The 17572-nt window shown below is 44.2% G+C and overlaps 1 protein-coding gene and 1 long non-coding RNA gene across 2 annotated transcripts in view; one reads left to right on the forward strand and one right to left on the reverse strand.

Moving 5' to 3' along the window:
- Positions 1-17540, reverse strand: part of LOC140738421 (uncharacterized) — a 31083-nt gene extending 13543 nt beyond the window's left edge. Inside the window, exon 1 of the long non-coding RNA XR_012101372.1 lies at positions 17444-17540. This is a non-coding gene — a long non-coding RNA (uncharacterized lncRNA). The remainder of the gene's footprint in view (positions 1-17443) is intronic.
- Positions 1-17572, forward strand: part of LOC140738420 (cytosolic arginine sensor for mTORC1 subunit 2-like) — a 96558-nt gene that overhangs the window by 11676 nt on the left and 67310 nt on the right. The window lies entirely within an intron of this gene.

The raw sequence follows: 17572 nt of genomic DNA on the forward strand, positions 1-17572 counted from the left end.
GGTGCGATACAAAAAGATCCTGCTTCACAAAGAGCTTCCTCGCTGTCCCTTTTGACATTGAGAAGTACAAGTGATCCTGACGATGATGTTCGGAAACAAGAGCTAATCTGGCAATGTCAATGGTCTGCTTCCTTCCTTTTAAATTTGTGGTATTCACAAAACAAACCTTAGTATCATTGAGACTTAGAGACACAACACAAAACAGGCCATTCGGCCCATCGACCCCATGCTGACTATCAACTAAACACACATTAATCCCATTTTAAAAATCCCCCCATGTAACCATCGGCTGCCCCCTCACCACCCCCCCAAGATGCTACCACTTGTTAACACATCAGGGACAAGTGGCCAATTATCTGGCAACCTGCACATCATTGGAAGGTGAGAGGAGACCAAAGCACCCAGAGGAAACCTGTGTGGTCATAGGAGACCTTGCACACTCCACAAAACATCGTCGGAGGTCGCAGTCAAACTTTTGTTTCACACTCGGGGGTCTTTCGTGACGCCCCCCTCCCCATTGAAGGCTTTGCAAGTTCATATACTGAGTCCCACCATTGGTCGGAGTCAGCCACAGGTAGTTCCTCTTAGTTGTCCATGTGATACGCAAGCCAGGGGGTACGATATGGAGAGCAGGCTGTTGCCCATGCAGCAAGCTCCTCCCCCTCTCCGCTCAGCTGATGAATCCAAAGGAATGGCAGAGACCGATACTGTTTGGCATCAGTGGTATCGCAGGAGTTGCCAGTCAGCTTTAAGCTCAACATAGGACTGGCTTAGGGACTCCAGCTCTGGATTTTTCCCTCGGGGTTTACTCCCAAAGCCTTCCCCATGAGTGGGTATAGTCGCAAGGCAGCAGAGGTTTGAGATCAGGGTTTTCCTTTTAGATGAGCTGTCAGCCACGGCAGAAGATCCACTTCTGCCCGAAGCGACTGGTTTTAAGGCACCAATAGCCCACCTTTGCCCCTTCTCCTGTCAGTAGAAATGGTTCCGCCGGGCTTAGTAGCTAAGCCACACTAACATGAGAAAATCTGCAGAAGCTGGAAATCCAAGCAACACACACAAAATGCTGGAGGAACTCAGCAGGCCAGGCAGCATCTATGGAGAAGAGTACAGTTGATGTTTCGGGCTGAGACCCTTCATCAGTCCTTGTGAAGGCCAGGAGCTGGATTTGGTTATCAGAGGCTATTTGAGATGCTTGTCACTAGGAGCATTTAATAGGTGGTGGGAGCTTGTTTCCATTACCACCGCCCATCTATAACAACCTTATGATTTTCTAACTATGTATATGAATACTGTATACACAATATGTTAAATATGCTTGCTGAATTACAGGCATGGATATATTTAAGGCAGAGGTTGACAGATGCTTGATTAGTCAGAGCATGAAGGGATACAGGCATGAGGGGATCCTGGCCTTTTCTCCTTGGAGCGACGGAGGATGAGAGGAGGATAGAGGTGTACAAGATGATGAGAGGCAATGATCATGTGGGTAGTCAGAGGCTTTTTCCCAGGGCTGAAATGGTTGCCACAAAAGGACACAGGTTTAAGATGCTGGGGAGTAGGTACAGAGGAGATGTTGGGAAAGTTTTTTATGCAGAGAGTGGTGAGTGCATGGAATGGGCTACCGGCAAAGGTGGTGAAGGCGGATATGATAGGGTCTTTTAAGAGACTTTTGGATAGGTACATTGAGTTTAGAAAAATAGAGGGCTATGGGTAAGCCTAGTAATTTCTAAGGTAGGGACATGTTCGGCACAACTTTGTGGGCCAAATGGCCTGTATTGTGCTGTAGATTTTCTATGTTTCTAAGGCTAGATTGGGTCTGAGAGGGAAAATGGATCAGCCATGATGAAATGGTGGAGCAGACTTGATGGACCAAAAGGCCTAATTCTGCTCCTCTATCTTACAGATAGCCTCATGGGATAGGCACTACAGTAGATCCCAGTTCATTGTGGCACTACCCACAATCTCCACTACTACCGAACCCCACCCCCCGGCTAGAACAACCATAAAGAACCAATCACGATCATCCTTCTCACCCCACCCCCACACGTTTCTAGTCCGATGGTTCCATTTTAATATCAGAGAACGTACGCACTCTACAACCTAAAGTTCTTGCTCTTCACAGACATCCACCAAACAGAAGAAAAACCCCAAAGAATGAATGACAGAAAATGTTAGCCCCCCCCAAGGACCCCTCTTCCCGTGTGCAAACGGCAGCAAATGTATCAACCCTCCCCCACCCCCCACTTGCTCCAGCAAAAGCATCAATCCTCCCCTTTCACCCTCCCCCTACTTGCTCTAGCAGAAGTATCAACCCTCCCCCTACTACTGTCCATCACAAATCTCTCTCCAGACCTTCTCCCAATCCCATCATCCTGATTGGCTGACACAACATTCCTAAGTTGAATGAACAACATGACATAAGACACTGGTGAAGCCTCACCTTGAGTATTGTGAATAGTTTTGGGCTCCTCATCTAAGAAAAGATGTGCTGGCATTGGAGAGGGTCCAGAAGCGGTTCACAGGGATGATTCTGGGAATGAAAAGGTTATCATTACAAGGAACATTTGATGGCTCTGGGTCTGTACTCTGAAATTTAAAGGATGCGGGGGAGGGGGGGGATCTCATTGAAATTTTTCAAACGTTGAAAGGCCTAGACAGAGTAGATGTGGAAAGGATGTTTCCTGTGGTGGGGAGTCTAGGACAAGAGGGCACAGTCTCAGGGTAGAGGAGCATCCATTTAAAACAGAGATGCCAGAGGGTGGTGAATGTGTGGAATTTGTTACCACAGGTAGCTGTGGAGGCCTGGTCATTGGGTGTATTTAAGGCAGAGATTGATAGGTTCTTGATTGGACACAGTATCAAAGGTTACGGGAAGAAGGCCGGGGAATGGGGTTGAGGAGGGGAAAAAAGGATCAGCCGTGATTGAATGGAGGAGCAGACTTGATGGGCCAAATGGCCTAATTCTGCTCCTATGTCTTATGGTCTATAGTCTTACCTTACCAAAGCAAGATACTCTGTCAGCAGGGATACACTGTTTTTTTTTTGCAGAAAACTACTAAGATGAAATACCTACAGCGTTGCAGTGGAATTCTTAACTAGGGTGTTACATACCCTTTCCTTTAGATGGCCTGACCTGCTGAGTTCCTCCAGCATTTTGTGTGTGCTGCTTTGGATTTCCAGCATCTGCAGATCTTCTTGTTGATTACAGAAATTTTCTTGTTGATTACAGAAATTCTCTCTGGTGCTTCCTGCTCCCAACCCTCTCCCTTCTCCTTTTCCCAACCATGATTCCCCTCTCCTTGCTTCCTCCCCACTCTCAGTCCACAATAGAGACCCATATCAGAATCAGGTTTATCTTCACTCACATATGTCATGATTTTTTTTTGCGACAGCAGTGCAGTGCAATACATAAAATTACTACAGTACTGTGCAAAAGTCTTAGGCACCCTAGCCATATATAAATGCCTAAGACTTTTTCACAGCACTGTACATCTGTTTGGGCTTTTAAACTTGTATATTATGCTCAATTTGAGACAGAGGAAAAAACTGCAGATACTATAAATCTGAAGCAAAATAGAAAATGCCGGGAAAGCTCAACAGGTCAAGCAGGATCTGTGTAAAGAAAAGCAGAATTAATGTTTCAGAACTTGCTGCATTTGGAAAGTATTGTTGTTTTCTCTAGAAGACGTTTTCGTTTGTGGTACAAACTTCGCCAAGAATCTATTTGAGGCTCAAAGCTGCTTATCCTACATGAGCAAGTGGTTCTGATAGTCTACTGTGTATTTATCTGATGTAAATAAATTTTAAATCTACCCTAATCAAACACCTGGATCCAATATTAATCAAAGTTTCCATTCCTGTAGTCATTTTTGGAACTATGTCTTAATTTATTTGCGTTGCTAATGATGCAGCTGCTGCCTGCTTCTTCTGATTTGAAGCCTACAGGTTCAAGGTTATACATTGAAAAAGTGTTCAGTCTGCACAACAATTTTCACATTTTACCGTCTCACTTTAAATTTAAAGTCTTTCGAAGTAGGATGTTTGAGCTAATTTACAAAATGTTGTGCATCATGTCAAGTCGAAAGAAAAATTCCGAAACCTGGCACCAAATTGCTAAAAGTTAAAAACCAAATTTATGAGGCTAAAGAATTATTCATCACCTTTGTAATTACGACACCAACTTTCCTCAGGTGGAATACCTTACCAGTTTGTTGATATGCAAAATTGGGGAGTCACCCATTTTCAATGAATTCATGAGAATAAATGCCCTCTCTCTCTGTAAGGTCCAACAGTATGGTAGATTTTCAACAGACCAAACCAAAATGAAGACAACAGAGCATTCAAGACAAATCAGAGAAATTATAATAGAGAAACACAAATCTGGGGAAGGGTACAAGACCATCTCAATGGCACTGAACCTATCTCAGAGCTCAGTATAGTCCATCATGAAGAAGTGGAAAATATATGAAACCACAGCTACACTGCCTAGGTCAGACCCCTCCTGTCAGAGAGGCTATGGTGATGCCAACAGTCACTGTGAATGAGCTGTGGAAGTCAGTGGCTGCAACTGGAGATGAAGTTCATGGGCCCATAATCTCTAAGGCCATGCACAAGAAGGATATTTATGGAAGAGTGCAAGAAGGAATCCCCTAGCTAAAAAAAAATATATCCTTGCCCGTAAAGACTTTGCAAAGCGTCACTTAGAAGATACTATAAAGATTTGGAAGAAGAACATGTGGTCAGATGGGACTAAAGTGGAACTTTTAGCTTTAACACTAAGCGTTACATGTGGAGTTAATCTAACACTGCATCAGCTTGGCAACACTACCCCTATCGTAAAGTATGGTGGAGGTAACATCATGCTGTGGAGATGCTTTTCAGCAGCAGGGACTGGAAATCTTGTCAGGATTGATGGGAAGATGAATGCTGCTAAATACAGTGGATAAAAGTCTTCTAGCCCAAAGCACACTGCCGTAGCAACCATGGAGTAGCTTCAAATGAAGAAACCTGATGCATTGGAGTGGCCCAGTCCGAGACCTGACATTTAAATTGATCAAACATCTTTGGGAAGGCCTCAAGTTTGCCGTCTACTGCCACTCCCCAACTAACCTGCCACACACTGTACGAGGAGGAATGGGCAAATCTTGCTCCATCACATTGTGCAAAGCTAATACAGAATTAACCAAAAAGACTACTGGCTGTAACAGCTGTGAGAGGAGGCTCAGCTAAGTACCGAGCAAAGGGGGATGAATACTTCTAAACAGCTGGCATTTCAGTTTTTATTTAGTTTTTCATGCTTTACAATTTTCCCTGTGAAAAAAGGAGCATGTGATTCACAAATAAAACTTCACAGATAAGTTTATCAAAATCCCTGGTTGTACTGCTCATTTTTGTGAACAAAGGGTTGGGGGCTGATTACTTTTACAAGGCACTGTCTATATACTCAGTGGATATTTTATTAGGTATGAAACACTTCTAATGCGGATATCTATCTAATCAGCCAATCATATAGCAGTGACTTACTGCAAAAAAGCACGCAGACAAGGTCAAGATGTTGTTCAATCCAAACATCAGAAGGGGACAGAAATGTGATTTAAGCAACTTTGACCATTTAATGATTGTTGGCGCCAGATGGGATCTCCTGGTATTTTCGCGCACAAGTCTCAACGCAAACACTTCATGCACTAGAGTTTGCAGAAAATGGTGCGAGAAACAAAAACCATCCAGTTCTGTGCATGCAAACGCCTTGTTAATGAGAGAGGTCAGAGGAAAATGGCCAGACATTGGGTCAAGATGGCGCCAGTGAACAACAGTCCCTCAGGCGACATCTTCCAGATAGTCAATTATTTCTACATCTTCTACTTGTTCTTTTTTGTCTTGATTGTGTTTTGGAAAACATTAGAGCCTGTGGCTTGCAGTTTGGAGTTCAGCTGAGTGATCCAGCACTCTGCCGTCCCCGAAACAATTCCAGGAGAGGACCGCAAGGACGAGCTGGTTTGAGGCGAAGACCAGAGGCAGGGTGTGAGCCCAAGATTGACTCCATTTCTTGATGATCAAAGCATCGAGGAAGATTGAAACATTGTTGTGGTCGCTCTCCGCGGAGGCCTGATCGGCAGATGCTGTATTCTACATACATACGTTGATAATAAAATTAACCTATGACCCTTTGAGACTGGTTCAAGCCGACAAAGAGGTGACAGTAACTCAAATAACCACACATTACAACAGTGGTGCACAGAAGAGCATCTCTGAATGCACAACATATCGAACCTTGAAGTAGATGGGCTACAGCAGCAGAAGACCGTGAACTTACACTCAGTGGCCACTTTATTAGGTACAGAAGATGTCACCACTGACTGGAATATTAACTAGACCAACCGATATAGTAATTACTCAGCAAGATGCTGGAAGAATTCAAGTAGCATCTATGGAAGGCAATGGACTATTGATGTTTTGGGTCTGGACTAAAAAGATAGAGGGGAAATGGTCAATTTAAGAAGGTGGGGGAGATACCTAGGGAAGGAGGAGTGATAGGAGGTAGGAAGAGTGGATACAGCCCACTCTATCATGGGTAAAGCTACACTGAGCACATCGAAATGGAGCACTATTGCAGGAAGCAACATCCATCATCAAGGACCTCCACCATCTGGGTCATGCTCTTTTCTCACTGCTGCCATCAGGGAGAAGGTACAAGAGCCTCAGGACTCACACCATCAGGTTCAAGAACAGTTGTTACCCCTCAAGCATCAGGCTCTTGAACCAGAGGGGACAACTTCACTCACACCATCACTGAACTGTTCCCACAACCCATAGTCCCACTTTCAAGGACTCTCCGTATTTATTGCTTATTTATTATTATTACTATTTTTTTCTCTTTTGTATCTGAGGTTCTGTTGTGCTTTGAATATTGTTGTTTGCCTGCCCTCTTGGGTGTGAACTTTCATTGATTCTATTATGGTTTTTGGATTTACTGTGTATGCATGTAAGGAAATGAATCTCAGGGGTGTTTATGTACTTTGGGAATAAATTCACCTTGAACTTTGAAATGGTGACAGAAACTGGGAGGTGATAGGCAGAGTCAACAAAAGGCTGCAGGAGGTGCAGTCTGACAGGAAAACAAGGTGGACCCAGTGGAGGAGGGGCAAAGAAACGGTGATGGGGGTTGGGGGTGAGCCCATGAAGAATCGGGCAGATCAGGCTAGAAGAGAGACAAGAGGCAGAGTGGCACTTGGAGAATTCAAAGTTCATGCTGTCGGGTTGTAGACTGTGCTTCCACTGCAGTAACTAACTTCTGCCCTCACTAAGCATCTATAAGCCACAAAACTTAGTGTCTATGGAGGAGAATTCAAGTAGCAAAATTGCATGTGCTATTCAACATTCAAAGAGTTTGACATCTAAGGTAAAGATGCCCATTTGATAAGTAACTTAGACATCACCAACATCATACATTCTGCCTTGTGGCTGCAGAAGGCCCTACATCAACTTAGCTAGTTTTTGCCACCTTCTAAATCTAAAAAGGGTTTCCTTAAAAACCACCTTGAAAGTAGTTTTGAATGTTCATGGGAGGGTGCGGAATAGCACAATTACTGATTATAATTTCCTGGCTTCACTTACAGGCTAAAAAAACAAATACAGGCACAAAAAAAAAACCAAGGAATCATGGGAATTTCTCTATTGTGAGAATGCTGGGAGTTGTAGGCAGTACTACACACTAGGCACTGCTAATAATGAATTTGGCCAATTAGATTAATTGAATCTGATTTTGCTTCAGACAAATGTTTGCCTCCAATGAAAGAATGAAAGAAATGTTATTGCAGGCCTCATTAAACTTGAAATATGTCATTGAGACCCTCCTTTGGTTGAGGTTGACCATGGGTATCGTGTCCCAGCTATCTATGTAATATGCAAGACAGGGCAGTGCATTCTGGAGAGCAGCCTCCCCCTCTCCACTCAGCTGATGAATCCAAAGGAACGGCAGATGCTTGGCATCAGTGGTATCGCAGGAGTTGCCAGTCAGCTTTAAACTCAACATAGGACTGCCTTAGGGACTCCAGCTCCGGATTTTACCCTTCGGGTTTACTCCCAAAGCCTTCGCCACGAGTGGGTACAGACGCAAGGCAGCAGAGGATTGAGATTAGAGTTCTCTTCCTAGATGAGCTGCCAACCCTGGCTGACGAGTCCCACCAGCCTGAAGCGACTGGTTTTAAGGCCCCAGTAACCCAACTTAAATGGTTCTGCCAGGCTTCATAGCTAAGCCACACGAGAAGGCCGGGAGCTGGACTTGGTTGTCAGGGGCTATTTCAGGTGCACAGCATTGGGAGCATTTAATAGGTTGGGGGAGCTTATCCACATTACCACCCCCGGCTGTAACATCCTCAAGGAACCAAACATGCCATCATATAGATAAACGTAATTTATTTTGGATTTAACAATTCTTCCTAGCGGGTGTTTGTGAAGGGAGATGAAATGATGTCACTGGTTGCTAGTTCTGTCCATTGCTTTATTGCAAATTTACATGACCTGCACAGATGTTTATTGTGATGTTAAATTACAGCCCAGTATTGTAAGAAATAAAATTATATTCATTTATATAGTGCACTTCATAATATGCTAGCAGCAAACTCGCAAAAAGGTTAACTCCTTCAGTTTCTGTCCATACCTCCTACTACCCCTCTTCTCAACCATTCCCTTTCATTCTGTTTTCCTTCTCTTCAAATCTATGCCTTTCCTTTAAGCTTTCCTTTCCTTGTTGACCTATTATTCAGTTACTTAGCTAATATATTTGGTTTGCTGTAAATTTTTTCTCCCCAATTTTAAATTTCTGTGAAACTCCTTGGGACATTTTCCTATCTTAGAAAGGTAAAGTGTAAATTTAAGTATCCTTAATAATTGAGGCAGCACAGTAGCACAATGGTTAGCACAACGCTTTACAGTACAGGTGACCTGGGTTCAATTCCCGCCACTGCCTGGAGGAGGTTTGTACGTTCTCCCTGTGACCGCGTGTATTTCCTCCAGGTGCTCTGGTTTCCTCCCACAGTCCAAAGACATATTGGTTGGTAGGTTAATTTGTTGTTGTAAATTGTCCTGTGATTAGGCTAGGATTAAATCGGGGGATTGCAGAGGTGGTGTGCCCAAAGGTCAGTGCTGTATCTTAATAAATAGATATTAATTATCAACAGTTACACTTTGCAGCATTGACCATGAACATAACATTCTCAAAAGGAAACAGCACATGGCTGAAGTCCAATTTGCACTACATGACTTGGAAGCCACAAGTGTCAGCAGTAAAACTAACTCACAGAGCAGCCTAGTGAGAATAAGCACAGCACCTGGGTCTTCCAAAATATAGCTGCCTTGTGATGAAACATCGGGAAAAGTCGGACGATAAAGAATTTCACATCTCTGAGCAAGAACGTGTGAGAATTGGGATGGGCCCAATCCCACTTCTAGCTCAAGTGGCCAAGGAGTTGGCAGCCCACTATGAGTGACTGGTTTCAAAGATGGAAGTTTTGGTAAGACTTGTATGTGTGAGTGAAAGCTTAAGGGTATATTGCAAATATTTATACTGTATGTGCAGAGCTGTAATGAGAAATATGGGAGCAATGGAGCCCATAATGAAGAGCAGGGGTTGCTGGAAATCCAAAGCAACACACACAAAATGCTGGAGGAACTCAGCAGGCCAGGCAGCATCTATGGAAAACAGTGCAGTCAATGTTTCACGTCGAGACCCTTCAGCAGGGTCTCTTCAATACATAGACTATTTTCCCTGTTGTGACCTTGTTGTAGTTGCAAACTTGCTGTAAAACGAGATAGTTTCAAGTCCAATCATTGTTAATGGAACATCCTTATCTGAAATTCTAAAATGCAAAAAGCTCCGAAAAACGAAGATTTTTTCGCCCACAGCTGACGTCACTCAGGTGTGATGTGGCAGCACTAGCAGAGGCCGCCAGACGTCAGTTGTGGCTCAGCGCTCGTACTGGTTACACGTGCATTTGCTGTTTGCTGATATTTTGTGTTCACTATTGACTTTGTGTTTAATTTCACTGTGAAAATGTCAAAAAGAGCTGCAGATACCCCTATGGGTAACAATGAGAAAAAGGAAAGGAAGTATTTATCATTATCAATAATGCAGAAAGTGGAGCTATTACAGAAGCTTGATCGTGGTGTGTCTGTGCGGCGTCTTACTAAAGAATATGGTGTTGGAACTACCACTGTATATGATTTAAAGAAACAGAAAGACAAATTACTGAAGTTTTATAGTGACAGTGACGTTCTACATTTATTCCAGTAAATCATCGACCACGTGTTTGATTCGGTTCGTTTGAAGCTGTATATTTTTATGTTTTATTGAATGTTTTTGTTGGAAAGAAAATATTTTTCTTGTCATTATTCCTTAAACAATACAGTATAACAACTATTTACATAGCATTTACATTGTATTAGGTATTATAAGTGATCTAGAGATGATTTAAAGTATACGGGAGGATGTGCATAGGTCTGGAGCTCCGCCGGGTCCTAAAGTCCACCCGCACTGAGACAGGTTAGAACCATAGTGCACTACAGCACAGTACAGGCCCTTCAGCCCTCCATGTCGTGCTGACCCATATAATCCTTAAAAAAAGTACTAAACCCACACTACCCCATAACCCTCTATTTTTCTTTCATCCATGTGCCTGTCCAAGAGGCTCTTAAATACCCATAATGTTTTAGCCTCCACCACCATCCCTGGCAAGTCATTCCAGGCACTCACAACCCTCTGTGTAAAAAAACTTACCCCCGATGTCTCCCCTAAACTTCCCTCCCTTAATTTTGTACATATTATTAAATAAGGGACTTGAGCATACGTGTTGTTTGGTATCCGCGGGGGGTCCTGGAACCAATAAGGAGGGATTCTGAAAATTCAAAAATTCTGAACTCCAAAATGCAACTGGCCCCAAGGATTTCGGATAAGGGATTGTGGACCTGTACTTGGTTATCTGTATCATCCCTTCTGGACGCCATAGAGGGAGCCAGCATAGTGATTACAGTGCCAGTGAGCAGGGTTCAATTCCCATCACTGTCTGTTCGGAGTTTGTACGTTCTCCCCATGACCATGTGGCTTTCCTCCCGGTGCTCAGTTCCCTCCCCCATTCCAAAGGAGCACAGGACTCTGTAAGAGCCTCAGGCACATGTATATAACTGGAATGCCTAAGAGTTTTGCACAGAACGGGCTTGTAAATCCGGCGCGAGCTGAGGATGTTGGGAATGGTGAGGGTGGAGTGTCGTGGGAGGGGTATGGGGCAAGTGGCAGAGAACAAGTACCCGGAAGGAGGTAGCATGGTGCAGACAAACCCAGCCCTGAGACACCAGGCAAGGTCATCTGATTCCAAACAATTAGTTTATTGATCATTACAGAATGCCCCTCTAGTGCTTTCTGCACCCTCCCCTCTCCCTTCCCCTCTTCCCAACAATGATCTCCTTCTCCCTGCCCCCTTCCCACTCTCAGTCCACAATAGAGACCCATATCAGAATTAGGTTTATCGTCATTCACACATGAGATTAGTTTTTTGTGGTGGCAGCAGTACAGTGCAGTACATAAAATTACTACAGTACTGTGCAGAAGTCTTGGGCACCCTAGTTATAGACTGTATATATGTGCCTAAGGCTTTTCACAGCACTGTATGGATTAGTAGGTTAATTAGTCACGTGGATGTCACTGGGCAGTGAGGAGTGCTGGGCTGGAAGGGACTATCACTGTGCTAGATCTCTAAACAGAAGTCTAATAATGCATCTAATAGCCAAAAGCATTAATTTTATGACCAAATGAAATTTTCAACTTAAACTCCTGGCTTGAGACAAAAAGTTAGGTAGAATACTTATGGGGAAAAAAAATTCTAACATTAAACAATTGAAGACTTTGCTTCCCTGATGCATTTCGGGGAAGAAAATCTGCCATCCTTCTTCTGTCTGGTCTATATGTGACTTGAGACCCACTAAGATGATTCCCTCTTTACGCTTCCTCAGCTCAGAGGAAATTAGAAAGGAGATGAGATGTCGAGTGAACCTGCAACATCCATGTCCCTGTAAACCAGGGATTCCCGACCTGGAGTCCACGGACTCCTTGCTTAATGGTATTGGTCCATGGCATAATGAAGTGGGGAACCCCTGCTGTAAATGGTTTCGTAATAAAGGATCAAACATATTTTTTCGACTTGGAGCTTTTTAGTTATTTCGGAAGCGCGTCAGGTACGGTGACATGTCCTGGACCTGTCGTATAAATGTAATTGCAAAGGAAGTACAACAGCTCTGCTTCCTTAGGAGTCTGCAGAGATTCGGCATGACATCAAAAACTTTGACAAACTTCTATGGATGTGTAGTGGAAAGTGTAGCGACTCGCTGAATTACAACCTGATATGGGAACACCAATGCCTTTGAATGGAAAATCCTCCAAAAGTTAGTGGATTTGGCCCAGTACATCACGGGTAAAGCCCTCCCAACCATTGAGCACATCTATATGAAACACTGTTGTAGGAAAGGAGCATCCATCATCAGGGAGCCTCACCACCCCAGGCCATGCTCTTTCCTCACTGTTGCCATCAGGTAGAAGATACAAGAGCCTCAGGACTTGCGCCACCAGGTTCAAGAACAGTTACTACCCCTCAACCATCAACAAAATAGGATAACTATACTCACCTTCACTGAAATATTCCTACAACTAATGATTTCACTTTAAGCCTCTTTATCTCATTATTTCATACTCACATTATTTGCTGCTATTTATTTATATCTGCATTAGCACAATTTGTTGTCTTCTGTGCCCTACCTGTTCTTTCATTGATCCTGTTTACAGTTACCATTCTATAGGTTTGCTGAGTATCACACACAAAATGTTGGAGGACCTCAGCAGGCCAGGCAGCATCCAGGAGAAGAGTACAGTCGAAGTTTTCGGCCAAAACACCTCGGCAGCACTGGGGGAGAAAAAAAGCTGAGTAGATTTAAAAGGTGGGGAGAGGGGAGAGAGAAACACAAGGTGACAGGTGAAACCTGGAGGGGGGAGGATGAAGTAAAGAGCTGGGAAGTTGATTGGTGAAAGAGACAGAAGGCTATGGAATAAAGAAAAGGAGGGAGTAGCACCAGAAGGAGGCCAAGGGCGGGCAAGGAGATGAGGTGAAAGAGGGAAAAGGGAATGGGGGATGGGAAATGGCGAAGGGGGCATTACCAGAAGTTTGAGAAATCAACGTTCATGCCATCTGGTTGGAGGCTACCCAAACAAAATACAAGGTGTTGTTCCTCCAATCTAAGTGTGGCCTTATCACAACAGTGGAGGAGGCCATGGATGGACATATTAGAATGGGAACTAGAATTAAAATGAGTGGCTGCTAGGGGATCCTGCTTTATCTGGCAGACGGAGTGTAGGTGCTTGGCGAAGGGGTCTCCCAATCTACGTTGGGTCTCATCGATATACAGGAGCACTGAACACAGTGTATGACCCCCAACAGACTCACAGGTGAAGTGTCGCCTCACCTGGAAGGACTGTTTGGGGCCCTGAATGGTAGTGAGGGAGGAGGTGTGGAGGCAGGTCTAGCACTTGGTCCGCTTGCAAGGGTAAGTGCCAGGAGGGAGATCAGTGAGGAGGGATTAATGGACAAGGGAGTCGCGTAGGGAGCGATCCCTGCAGAAAACAGAAAGTGTGTGTGGGTGGGGAGAGGGAAAGATGTGCTTGATGGTGGGATCCGGTTGGAGGTGGCAGAAGTTTCAGAGAATTATGCACCGACGTGGAGGCTGGTGGGGTGGTAGGTGAGGACAAAAGAAACCCAGCGTTTGGTAGGGTGGCAGGAGGATCGGGTAAGAACAGACGTGTGTGAAATGGCAGTGTGGATGGTGGAGGAAGGGAATCCCCTTTCTTTGAAAAATGAGGACATCTCCTTTATTCTAGAATGACTCTAGATCTGCTGAGTATACTCACAGAGCTGCATATGATGACATATATGTGCTCTTATAATAAAATTTACTTTGAAGTTTCTCATCTCCCATACTCAGTCTCTCAGCAGTCTTGCTTCGTCTTCAAATAACCACTGAAGATTGCTTTTTGAAGAGGGAATGTGCTACAGAGTACGTTTATACTATATTTAGATTTCTTGAAGGCCAATTTGATAAAGTGCCTCATCAAGGTTATTGTAGACAATAAAAGCAAATACTGGAGGTAGTAAGATATTGAAATGGATAAAAGGTTGCCTGGCAAACATGAAGTAGTGATACGCAGGTCTATTTCAGGAAAATGTAATAAGTGGCCACAGGAGTCAATGTTGGGGCCTTGTATATCTCACAGTTATAAATAATCTGGATGAAAGCACCAGAGGTATAATTACTAAATATTTTTAGTTGTTGTTCTTAATCCATGCCTTTTGGTGCATCAGGTGGCAACCTTGCCATTCCTTTAGCATTTTTGTCTGTTTCTACAAGGCCTTGACACTCAACCCAGCATGGAGCCAGCCAGATTCAAACCTGGGATCACTCGCCTCCAAGTCCAGGGCGAATGCCACTACACCACTGGGCGGCCAAATTTGTTAGTGACACAAAGAAGGTTAATTGTGAGCAGGACACAAGGAACCCACAATTTGATATAGACAGTTTAAGTGAGTGAGAAAGTTTATGACGAGTGGGTTTTAAAGAGGAAAATAGTGAGATGGGTTCTTGATAAGCAAAAGGGGTGAAAGTTTGCCACAGGTTTGCGCAATGCAAAGTTTAGGTGACAATCGGATCAATCATGATCTTATTAAAAGGTGGATAAAGTAGACACAAGGGGCCTAAGAGCCTAGTCCCTCTCCTAATTTATATCTTTATTGTAATGTTTGCGGTGCTTAATGAGTGCAGTAAAACTCCATTAGAGGGTATGGGGTGTCCAGGGAGGGGTCGCCTGTGGTGAAGGAACTCATCATGTCCATTCCAGGGCAGTTCAATAACCTTTGGTCCCATCCAGACACTCAGCTCTCTCCTGTGGCTCTGAGTAGCTGTTTACATGTAACAGCAGCCACACCCTGGTACACTGCTTCAACTGGTGGGCTAAACCAGGTGAGGGTGGCTGGCCTACAATGTGATAGGGACATGCCCGCCTTAGCCTGTGAAGTCAGCTCCGGCGGACTGGGCGGATGAGATCGACAGTGAGATTCAACGGCCAGGAAGGTGGTTCTGCAACGCTCCCTGGAGAGCAAAGGGACAGAAGTCACGGGCATCCACTGCAACCAAGGAAGACCCCAGTTTGTGACAATTCCTTGTATCACTAGACCTGGAGTTCCAAGGCCAAGAGAATGGAGGGTTAGAGGTGGAGAGGGTCGGCAACTTTAAATTCCTCAGTGTTATTTCAGAGGACCTGTCCTGGGCCCAGCACATAAATGCAATTACAAAGAAAGCACACCAGTTCCTCTACTTCCTTAGAGTTCGTGAAGATTCAGCATGACATCTAAAACTTTGACAAAATTCTATAGACGTGCAGTGGAGAGTATGTTGACTGATTGCATCACAGCCTGGAACGAAATCACCTGGAAATCATGGCCTTGAACAGAAAATCCTGCAAAACGTACTCCATCATGGGTAAAGCCCTCCCCATCGTTGAGCTCATCTACACGAAACGTTGTCGCAGGAAATGAGCATCCATCATCAGGGACCCCCACCAACCAGGCCATGCTCTCATCTCGCTGCCCCCTTCGGGAGGAAGGTGGAAGGGCATCAGGACTCATACCACCAGGTCCAGGAACAGTTACTGCCCCTCAACCCTCAGGCTCTGAATCAAAGGGGATAACCTCACTTGCCCCATCATTGAAAATTTCCCACAACCTATGAACTCACTTTCAGGGACGCTTCACTTCATGTTCTCGGTCTTATTGCTTATCTATTTATTATCATTATTTCTTTCTTCCTGTATCTGCAGTTCATTGTCTTTTGCACAGTGGTTGAACGGCCAAGTTGGTGCGGTCTTTCTTTGATTCTGTTAAGGTTATTATTCTATTATGGATCTATTGTGTATGCCTGCAAGAAAATAAATCTCAGGGTTGTATATGGTGAGATGTACGTAATTTAGTAATAAGTTTACTTTAAACTTTGAAAAATGAATCAATAAACAGTGCGAGAGAGGTATAGCGAGATAATGTCTAAGGGTTCATGGACTGTTCAGCAGTGCCATGACAGAAGGAGGAATAAAGTGTTTCTAAAACTTTGAGTTTGGTTCTTCCGGCACCTGTGTATGGTAGTAGTGAGAAGAGGATATGCCCATATGGTGAACCCCTGGTGTAGGATGCCACTTTGTGAGGCACTGCCTTTGGAAGGTGCCCTCGATGGTGGAGAGTTTCTATCAGTGACGGAGCTGGCTGCATCTTCAACCCACTGAAGCATTGTTACGATCCTGTGCATTTGACCCCCCCCCCCAATACTAGACATACCCAGTTCACAGTTTCAAGTGGAGTACCTTTGAAGATGTTGCACTGGCCACTTGGAAGCATATTTAAAATGGAAGACAATTCTCCGCATCGCACATTAGTCATAGGATGTTATTTATTTATTTTGGCCCTTTCAGCCCAGCCGATTTTAATCCTAGCCTAATCACGGGACCAACCGGCACGCCTTTGGAGGAATCCAGAGAAAACGCACGTGGTCACGGGGGGAGTCGAACCCGGATCGCTGGCTCTGTAAAGCTTTTCCCTAACCACTGCGCTAGCGTGCCCCTTCGGATCCTAAATGTCCAGTTGGGAGGTGGTGATGGGGGTGGAACCTACAAGGCAAATCTATCAAGTTCCCAGCATTCAGGAAAACTGAACTGTGAAATCGTGGCCAGTTCCCATTCTCTTTGCAGGAAAATCTCAGGCATATAATGGGTTAATCATGCCCAATAACGGTTGTTTTTTTCCACTTCTTGAGCATTAAAGAAACAATTGGCAGTCTTGAAGCTAGAGAAGAGGTGATTGAGTTTATTATAGGATTACCTAGAAGAGCAGTATTACGAATAATTAGGACCGTTGCCCCATGGAACAATTCCCCATTGCTTATGAATCGGTTACTTAATGACCTCCCGCCTCTCACTGTCCCTGCCCCAGCACTGTTACCATTTGCTGTCTGACACGTGTGTCTTTCAGACACTCCGCCTTCCCCCGTCAAACAGAGAACGGAAGAGAATTTGATTGCCCTATAGAATGACTTTTGGTTGTCAAACAACCTCCCACTCCAGATCCAACACAGAACGACCTTAAAAACCTCAACAATTATAGCAGTTCTTATGATATTTCTGCCAAGTACTTGCACAAATCAATCTTTCATTAATTGACCCCTGAATTGTTGGTACCCTGAAGATAACCGTTCTCTGAAAATTGGCCCGAGGCAGTCCAATTGCATAAGACAACGTTTGGTGGAGCTCAAAATAAACAAGCCCGAAGGCTTAAAGAACAATTGATAATCATCGGTTGAAAATTCTGACCTCCAAGGAAATGTCATTATCCAGAAACAGCCAAGGAAGTACACGCGTAGAAGTTTCTTCCCAATCATTCGCATGACAGCTCTTTTCAGTACAGCCCTGTGGTCAAATTTTAAAATTAGGTTAACTCTA

The sequence above is a fragment of the Hemitrygon akajei genome, chromosome 14, assembly GCF_048418815.1.
Source record: "Hemitrygon akajei chromosome 14, sHemAka1.3, whole genome shotgun sequence".
NCBI classification, from domain to species: domain Eukaryota; kingdom Metazoa; phylum Chordata; class Chondrichthyes; order Myliobatiformes; family Dasyatidae; genus Hemitrygon; species Hemitrygon akajei.